Raw genomic sequence first — 10,006 nt, 5'->3', positions numbered from 1 at the left:
TAGTGAGCGGCGCATCTCTCAAAAAAATAGAAACGCAAACGACGAAAGATGCCACCACTTCGCTCACACCCCTCCCCTCATGGCGCAATCTCACGAAACGATGGACGGCGGTCGCTCGGCCGATCACGGGCGCTGCATCGCGCGCACTCACTTTCTAGCATTTGGGAGTTTAAAATGGAGGGACTCAATGCTTCTTCATGGGGCGATGCCAAATTACCCAAAGCATTAAAATAAGGAGAAAGGTGGCCACTTTTTTTTTCCATGCTCCATGCTTTAAACTTGAGAGCCACTAGCACTAGCGTTCCGAATAAAGAGAGAGGTCACCAGTTTTTTACCCCTTTCTATTCGGTGGTGGGACCCCTACACACAAATTTGGAATCACACACATTGTGGAGATGCTGTTAAATTGGATGCTGATGCCAAATTCCTTTGTAAACTGTAATGCGGAAATTCGACAGCAACACACGTACGTGTGCACCCTGACTACTCCGTTTGGCGGTTTGCATCTCTTTACTTAAACTAACCTTTCCGTAATGAAGATACTAATAGAAAGTTTGAATTCTTCTTTCCGTAAAGATACTAATAGAAAGTTTGAGTTCTTTTACTGCCGCAATGTTTGCGGCAGTAAACACACACGCACACAGATTGGACAGCGAACATAGTCCATGAGGTGACATTCATGTAGCTAAACTAGGTTTGTCACATCGGTATATTCATCAGAGATGCCCCTAATTAAGTGCCAATGACGCTGCGTTGGGACTTAGCAGGGTTGTCTGTACTTATACTATATACGGCATCCACCCGCTGGAATAGTGGAGCTAGCTAGGGCCTAGGGCCACACCCACATCACTTGTGTAAGCATCGACATACGTAACCATATACTATGCTGAATGCCTATTAATTAGCTAACCAGCCATGCAACTCGTGAGCTATTTCTCTAGCTAGCTACCTTGATTTTGTACCCATCTGCCTCCGCACACCAACGGATCGGCCACTCGGTATCCACACTCGTTTATATATACATCACCTTCGACTGCTCGTATATTCATCCCAATTCCTGGAGAAGATAGTCGAGTAGAAGTGTAGAACTACGTAGCAGGTAAGCTAGGAGAGATGGTGGCAATGGAAGGAGCTGTGGGTGCGTGGGCATGGTGGCTGGGCCTCCTGTTCGGCGCCATCCCGCTGCTCTGCCTCACCGTGTGGCATTCCACCGACGCATGGTACTGCGCCGCCTTCGCTCTCAAACACGGCGGCCGTGGTAGCAATGGCATCCGCCGGCGCCTCCCGCCCGGCCACATGGGCGTCCCCTTTCTGGGAGAGACGCTCTCGCTGCTCTGGTACTTCAAGCTGGCACGCCGCCCGGACGACTTCATCGGCGCCAAGAAGGCCGCGTACGGCAACGGGGCCGGGATGTACAGGACGCACCTGTTCGGCTCCCCCAGCATCATCGCCTGCTCGCCGGCGGCCAACAAGTTCGTGCTCCAGTCAGCCGAAAGCTTCGGCATCCGCTGGCCGGTGCCGGAGCTCGTCGGCATCACGTCGGTGGTGAACGTGGAAGGCAGCAGCCACGCCAGACTCCGCGGGTTCATCCTCGCCGCCATCAACCGGCCCAGCTCGCTCCAGACCATCGCCACCGTTGTGCAACCGCGTGTCGTAGCGGCGCTGCGAACGTGGGCGGATAAGGGTACCATCGTCGCCGCCACAGAGATTAAAAAGGTAATTTTTCGACAGAATTAAGCCAAGCATGTATACCTTTTTAGAATTGCCAAAACACTAGTCACTTTTTTGTTTGGTGGTGTTCATAGTAATAACGTCTAGGAATTTCGGTGAAGTTTCAGTCACATTTTTTTGTTCGTGTTATGTATTTGTTTCAGTTGGTCTGTTTTTATGCAGTTGCGCTTTTATTTTGTGCAATTGCACTTTGTTCTTTCTGCCGCAGTTGCACTTTCACCTTTAAGTTTTTTGTTTGTTGAAATTGCACTTTTTTGTGCAACTTTAATACATTTTTTTGGTGTAACTAGAACAATGCCCATGCGTTGCAACGGGATATAAATATTCTAGTACGTTAGCATGTGATTTATCTGTCAATAATAATGCGATTGTGTAAATAAGTGTTCATCAAATTCTGCCCGTGAATTATCTTATATTTTGATTAGAAGTTTGGTAAGTAAATTAAAGTGGAATTGGTTCAGAAGGTATGTAAATTAAGGTGATTGATTATCATATATATGGAAGGTTGGACGAAGGGGTGGTGGGAAGAAAGGTGAAATGGGAACCTTACGTTCTTTTTAAGTAGTACAGATTGCACTTTTGCCTGCGCAACAATATTTTTATTAGTGTAATAACTGTACTTTTGAGGGGTGCAAAAACTGACTAAAAAATTGAAAATTGTTATTCACCTGGGCTCTAGACACTTGCATAGTTAATTTAGGCACAATTTACCTTTTCTGAACTATGTTTGTTTTGTTTATTTTATAATTAGTTGTAAAAGGAAAAACCTATTAGCGTATTTTCAAAAACAAACAAACTAGTTGAGCATATAATACTATCATAATTAATCCAGTGCAACACTAAACCCAAGTTTGATAAATCAATGGGGGTGCAGGTGACGTTTGCCAACATCTGCAAGATGTTCATAAGCATGGAGCCATCGCCTTTGACAGCCAAGATCGATCTGTGGTTCGGCGACTTGCTTCATGGTCTGAGGGACAGCATCTCACCGTGCTCGAAAGGTATTTTGCTCGCTCCTTTTTGCATGTTTCTCGAAGTGTATATCTCTTATTCCACCAAAACAAATGCGTACTTAATTACTTATTTGTAAGTTAACGATTCTGGCTGTCATTCTTTCACCAGTACAGGCTGGGTAGGTCATGCATTCAAAAATATGTGTAACTTTGATATGAGAAATGTGCAACTACATCAACTCTTGGAGTTCCATACAATCTTTTGTGCAATTCTGGACCCCTTAATGCGGAATTTGGTCTCATTCCTCTGAGGAATTTAATGGTATGCAGAGTCGCCGGAAGTTAGACGCGATCTTCCGAGAGGAGCTGGAGGCAAGGAAGAAGGTGAACAAGCAATGCGATGATCTAATGGGCGGTCTGATGCAGATGAAGGACGAGCAGGGAAAGAAGTTGAGTAATGAGGAGGTGGTGGATAACATTGTTTCCCTTGTCATCGCTGGCTACGAGTCCACTACCATCGCCATCATGTGGGCTGTCTACCACCTCGCAAAATCCCCTGTCATCCTTGCCAAGCTTCGAGAGGAGAATATAGCGATGAGCAAAAGCAAAGGTGGGTCGACGTCGACGAGTTTGATGATCACCCACACCGACATCCCAAAGATGAAGTACACGGCCAAGGTGGTGGAGGAGACAATTCGGATGGCCAACATCGCCCCCATGGTCCACCGCGTGGCAAACAGGGACGTGGACTACCGCGGCTATACCATACCGAAGGGCTGGGCTGTGCTGGTATGGTTGAGATCCTTGCACACTGATCCCAATTACTACGAGGATCCCCTCTCCTTCAATCCTAACAGATGGGATGTAAGTAGACTATCTAAAATAGTGGCTTGCTTCAATTTTTTGTCTTATTTAGTTATCTGAGCTCAGTTAACCACCTAAGCAACTACATTTGGAGCAGTTTTTCCTTTGGGCAGTCTCTGGAAAGACAAAATCATGCCTCCGAGATTCTAAAAATATATCCCACAAAAAGATATTTAAGAAATATAAAATTTTCATAAAAGTAAGTTACAGTTTGCAGTATGTGCTTGTGAATTGTGCTTACAAAATACGACCATTGACTATTTAAGTAAAACTAAAGAAATTAACTACATTACCTTTTTTACACCATTTCCATAAATGGGCTTTTGTCCAAACAAAAGGGTTGTGTGTATACCTGGCCATGGGAAGCCCGACCTGGCCCGAAAAAGCCCGACCCGGCCCGGCCTGACGCTGCTCCCGGGCCGGGCTTGGGCCTAGATTTTGAGCCCGATGGCCGGGACGGGCCCGGGCCTGTCGTTTTTGCACTTTCCTGGAGGTTGGGCCGGGCCGGCCTGGAGCCCGACGGGCTTTTACGTGTTTGGGCCGAGCTCGGGCCCAGAAAACAGGCCCGATGGTCGGGCCGGGCCGGGCCCGGGTTTTTTGCGTCGGGCTTGGCTAGGCCCGGCCCAAGGTATGGCCAGGTATAGTTGTGTGCATAAAACTCACACCACATATCCTACATACATTTTTTTACTTTGTAGAAAAAAATTAGAAGCAGTTTTTTTTTTTGAATTACAGAAACTACCTAGGGATGAAGTAATGAACTATGTGATAGTCTAAGAGGAATATGTAAGCCCAACAAATATTTGAGTAAAAGAAAATCAAACTAATAGTTTATGAGGTAATGGCTAGGAAGAAATCAAAGGATGAACGTATGAATGCAGGAACCGGCTAAGGCAGGAACATACCAGGTGTTTGGAGGTGGCCCTAGGATCTGCGCAGGCAACATGCTTGCCAGGCTACAGGTCACCATCATCCTGCATCATCTCTGCGTCGGCTACGAGTGAGTAGAATACTAGCTCTGTTTAGCTTAAGTAATTACCTAGCTAAGTCAGGATGCAAAGAAGATATTGATTTGTACTAATTGTTTTAGATGGGAGTTACTCAATCCTGATGCGGAGATCAATTACCTTCCACACCCAAGGCCAGTGGATGGTGCAGCCATGGCCTTTCGTAAGCTTAGCACATGATCACACGATCAATTGAAATCTGGTCAAATAAACCAGTCTATTTTAGTGCATGTGTGTGTGTGTGTGTGTGTGTGTGTGTGTTTGTGTTTTAATATTGACAATAATGTATCATCATATCGGATCTGCAGTTAGCTCGTCTTTTGTTTGAACATGAGGTTGTTATTCGACTTCATGTTATGCATTATCTTTGTTTCTTTTCTAAGGAAATTTGTGCTTATACCAGAATACACCCCTGGAATGGGGGGGCATCCTCAACCATCTTTGATTGCAAAATAGCAATCTATATAGCAATGTTAAGCTACAATAGCAAGATCACGGACAGAAATGTCATAAGGGATCTAGAGTAATCTCATAATGGAAAAACGTTCTGTCCTTCAGAGTTGGAGGCACATCCTTTGTGCATAGAGCTCCCATTGCAAGGCATCTCTAAGCTCTCTCTTGAAACCACAACTTCCATTTGGTGTCACTTATTACAGAAGACAAGCATTGACAAGATATAGAGCGGCTAAAAACATAGCAAAGCAGAGCTACATGCCGTTCAGCAGCAGCAGGCTTCCCATCAGCTTCAGTATGATCCTCTTCATAAATGCCCCCATTAATACTGTACATGATAGACACGGCCTTCTGCATGACTTTGGACTTTGGACGCGCTGTCTATCAGCAGCTTCTTGTCCCCTTCCTTCAACATACCTTCCCCAGAGAAGTTAAAGTAAGATATAATGCAAATGATTTGCCAGGGGGTGTGTTTCAATCATGAAATTAAATCTCCCATAAAATTACTGCTAAAGCTACTAGGAAGCCTCCTTGCGATGCTATGGCCACAACCACAAAATGCTCTGGAAATACCACCTAACAGCCCAAAATTCAGCAATAACCTAAAAAAACCTCCCTCACGAGTCACGACTGCAGAAGTTCTCGCTATAGCGCCGCTATAGCTGCAAACTATAGAATTCTAGGTCAATCCAAATGCAAACTACTCCAATCCTCTCTCAGACCATATGCATATCCGGAAATGTTAACTGGATTTTTGATGGGGCCACTTTCATGTACTTTGATTGCCATGCCTTTCAGAACACGTGAAACCATAATTGTTTGCTTTAGGTACGAATAACCACAATTTTATAACTAATTTAACAAGTCAACAATTTTTATCGATGAACTACATTCTGAATGCAGAATCATGCAACCAATGTGCATGACATTATTTTTTAGGAAACCATGAGAAAAGGTGGAGGGCACACGAGAGAAAAGAACTGAAGCTATGCCTTTTTTTTCCTAGTAGAAACCAATTCTATCATTATGCACAATAGCTTGTGATTTTCAGTGCTACTTGGTGAACACCAGCCTGCACTGTGATATATTCCCAAAACTAAGTTCGATATTGAACTGCTGGCATGATCTTTTGCGCCAAGAGAATAATAAGGGAAAGTTTCTGCATTTAATTTACAATGTGAACCACATGAAAAGCATTAAGCAAATCCTAAATCCTTACCCACGCCTTCATCACTAAAATGGCAGGATTTTCCATTTGATCTCAAACGTTACCACATGAAAATATATTGGTTGGTATTAAATTGGCCGGACGTATAACCTTTATAGACCTAAAGCATTTAACTGGACCGAAAAAGCACATTCCTATTGGACATGAAGAACAACACGCGTAAGTACCCAGTGATACTCTAAAGATACGACCAAAATGCCAAATTCACTCCAAACAAACTCTTTTCTGGTTGTAAAATAGGTACATTTCTGATTTGTGGTTATGTCAACTAAATCAAAAAATAGGTAGAGGAACAAGTGTCCGGTTTTCAATAGTTTGAGGAGTTCCGTGGTTGAACACCCTTGATGGCACTTATGCATCTTAACGGCACAAACTGAACAAATATTTGGGCTTCGGCATGAAATTAGAATGTTATAACAGCTCTGACACTACATAATTCAGAGCATTACAACAATGTTCTCGACTCATAATAAGCACCGCATCATGATAGCGTAAGTGGTACTGCGACCATGCGACCATCCAAAATAACTTGTAGTAGCAGTATCGATAAGAAGAGCCAAGACAAAAAAGCATGACACACATAGTTCTTACCTTCTTGCATCTTGCTTGACGGTATTGGTAAAATGCTTTGTTTGAAGCGATGCGGAGTAAACTCAATATAATATTGTTCCTCAATGTTTGCCATTCCCAACCACTCGCCATCAATGTTGCAACTCAAGAGGTGTTTATTAAACCTGGTCAGCAGGTCACACTCATTTACCATAACCAGCCCATTGAGAAATCTCATGGTTGGAGCAACATGGGTTCGCATCTTCTTTTCCATTTTTTTCCTTCTTTAGGGAAGCTAAATTAAATGGTCATGATGCCTGTATTGATGACACGTCAATCCGATAATTGAAGTCCCATATTTCCGAGCATAGTCCTCCATCACCCATACATCCATATATGTCAAGTGTATATAATAACTACTGAAAAGTGAGCTTCCCCTCTAAGTCAAACAACTTATTCATATTGGTGAATTTGTCGCATTGCGCATCAACCGGAATGACTCGGTAGTTGTGCCAAAAGCAACAATATCGGCATGACACATGGGCATCCAGGGCACCCAATGCAAGTTGTCATGGTGGTGGGCTGGTGGATTATATGCAGTATAGGGACCTCGTAGCAGCGCGTCATGTACCGCCTGTTGTAGTGAAGGTGACAACACTGTCGACAGACCAATGTTCTGGAATCGTTTTCTCCCACTGTGAGGATATATAAAGTGGTTTCATTCATGTGGCACCCTGAGGACCAGATCACCCTGTATTTCCCGGTTGCATCGTGCCGGTAGAGGTAAGTATAATGTTGTTTGGCCAGTATTCAGGCTGCGGCAGGGGAGCAATCTGGGGTGTGTTTGATTGCTCACATCGATTTACCTGCATTGCATGCTTGTCCCAATTGTGCCTCGTTGAAGAAAAACTGGCTAAAAAGAACATATGCACAATGTTTGGTTGCCCGCATTGCATCAGTGCCCATATTAGGGCTAGTTCTTTGGTTGCCTGCATCTGTTCTTCGGGGGTGAGCAGATGCAAACCACTGTTGTTTGGTTGTGTGCACGTATCTGTTCTTCTCACCCCTTTCAAACATGGTGGCCTTACCAACCAAGTGCAGCACTTCACAGCAGGTATCACATAAGAACAACACTACCTAATTAATATCACACGACAGATATAAGCAGCCACCACCCGCGCTCCTTTACTGGCAGTGTCCCACTCCTTCACCACCTTCTCAGGTATGAGGACGTGTGTTAGTACTGATAGGGCATGGTCAAATCATTCCACTAATCATTAGAAACCGCCACTGATTAGTGGAAGTTGCACTTGGGCAGTGCTATGATTGTAACATTGCACTGGTCTTTGGCAACTACCATTGATCAGTGCCATTTGCACTTGGGTGGTGCTATGTTTGAATCATAGCACTGGTCGTTTGAAAGTTCCACTGATCAATGGCATTTGCACATGGGCAGCGTTATGTTTAACTACCCTTGAACATAGCACTGCCCATCTGCAAATGCCACTGATCAGTAATGCCCAAAATTGCCTACTCCTATTTGGCAGCATGCACATTTGTCCTACTATTATTTTGAGCATGCACATGCATTATCTTCTTCTTATGATCATGCAACAAGCACATACATTGATCATGCACAAACCCTAACTACTAACAACATCAATCTAACACTGTCAATAAACCAAGAACAACACATAATAGCACCAATATAGCATCAAGAACACCCAATCTAGAACCAATATACCATTAAGAACCCCCAATCTAGCAAAAAGACCCCCATAATAGCATCAATCTACTGTCATTGTAACAAAAACAACACTAACCTCAATCGATTTAGTTCGAATTGATTGGAATGAAATTGAATCGAGTCGGATCCAATCCAATCCTACCTAGTATGCAGTAAGCAAAAAACCTTAACTACAACTATGAGGACGGAAAACAAAATGCACATACCAGAGCGGGTGTCGTTGGAGCATGCGTCGGCCGATGAACAAACCCTGGCGGGAACAGGGCGGCAGAAGAAGATGAGTCGGCCAATCCGAGGGCTGCCGCCCTATCCCAGTGCTCCTCATCACATGCGGGGTAGATGAAGACAGTGCCGCTATCCTTGCGTCTGCCGCGCTCCCGACGCCTTGCACCGGAGAAAACCTTCAAGTGGGGGTAAAAAAACCTTCCGGCCAAGGTTGTCGCCGTCACAACAGACGACGGGGATGTCATCACCCTCGTAGTCGAACCTACAATGACTAGGTCTGGATATGGAGGCGAAGTCGGACGAGTGATGGCGCATTAGACAGAGCACATAACCTGGAGCAGAAGGGGGGCGACGCTAGAATGGCCGCCAGAGGTCAATGCCACTGTGGTAGAGGCTGGCCACCCACTGGTCTTGGATTGGGTTGCTCCGACGATGATAGGGGTGGGGGCGACGCGACTGTGTGCGTGCCATGGAGGAGAGCAAGAAGGGGCAGGGGGAGAGAGAGAGAGAGAGAGGGGTATGAATGGCCGTGGGAGGTGACTCGAGAGAGGGAAGGAAGTTATGGGCAGTCCGCTTGACTCCCACGCTTCCCGATGTGTGCAGGCGATGGCACACCGCACACGTGGCCAAAGCGAGCCTGACTAGCCAAAAAATGGCCGATTCAGCCGTTCCCTCACATACAGGCCTAGGGGTGATTTAAGTTTTGTGCGGCTCAAAAAGCAGATGCACCCAAAGAGACAAAGACATCCCACATATATGCGGGCAACCAAACACATGGCGGATGGCCGCGTTGCATATGTAGTGCCCGAACCCTAGCCGACATCCTTGCACGGCAGCAACACGAGTATCTAGCTGACGAGGGTCTCCTCGGGCAGGTCGCCTAGCTCGGTCCTGCCCTCCCCATGCATCATCGTCGGTGCTCTGGCCGGCGGGTCAGCTGAAACAAACGATGACTTCAGTGCCCAAGAATGGAAAAAAGAAGTAACACAACAGAGGTACAAGAGACCGACCAGCTTGGAAGATGGACACGAGAGGACGGCGGTGCTCCGGTCCGGCAAGATTGAGATCCAGGCAAGATATGCAGCAGCCTGCTTTGGAAAGCTATCTGGGCTCCATTCAATTCAACGGTATACTGACGCGGCCGACGATGGATAGGGAGTGACCACAACATCTGCGTGGTGCGCGACCCTTCGTTCCCTTCGTCGTATCCTAGCCCCTCGCTTCAGATCGTGCAGCCATAGCGCACCGC

At 45.6% G+C, this 10,006-nt stretch overlaps 1 pseudogene; it reads left to right on the top strand.

The window, feature by feature from the left end:
- Window positions 1–1,113: 1,113 nt before the first annotated feature.
- On the top strand, window positions 1,114–4,735 carry LOC125518214 (annotated as a pseudogene).
- The last annotated feature ends 5,271 nt before the right edge of the window (window positions 4,736–10,006 follow it).

This window comes from Triticum urartu, chromosome 7 (assembly GCF_003073215.2).
Source record: "Triticum urartu cultivar G1812 chromosome 7, Tu2.1, whole genome shotgun sequence".
Taxonomy (NCBI): Eukaryota; Viridiplantae; Streptophyta; class Magnoliopsida; order Poales; family Poaceae; genus Triticum; species Triticum urartu.
The sequence above is the reverse complement of the archived record's forward strand: the minus strand, read 5'-3'. Positions and strand labels throughout refer to the sequence as shown.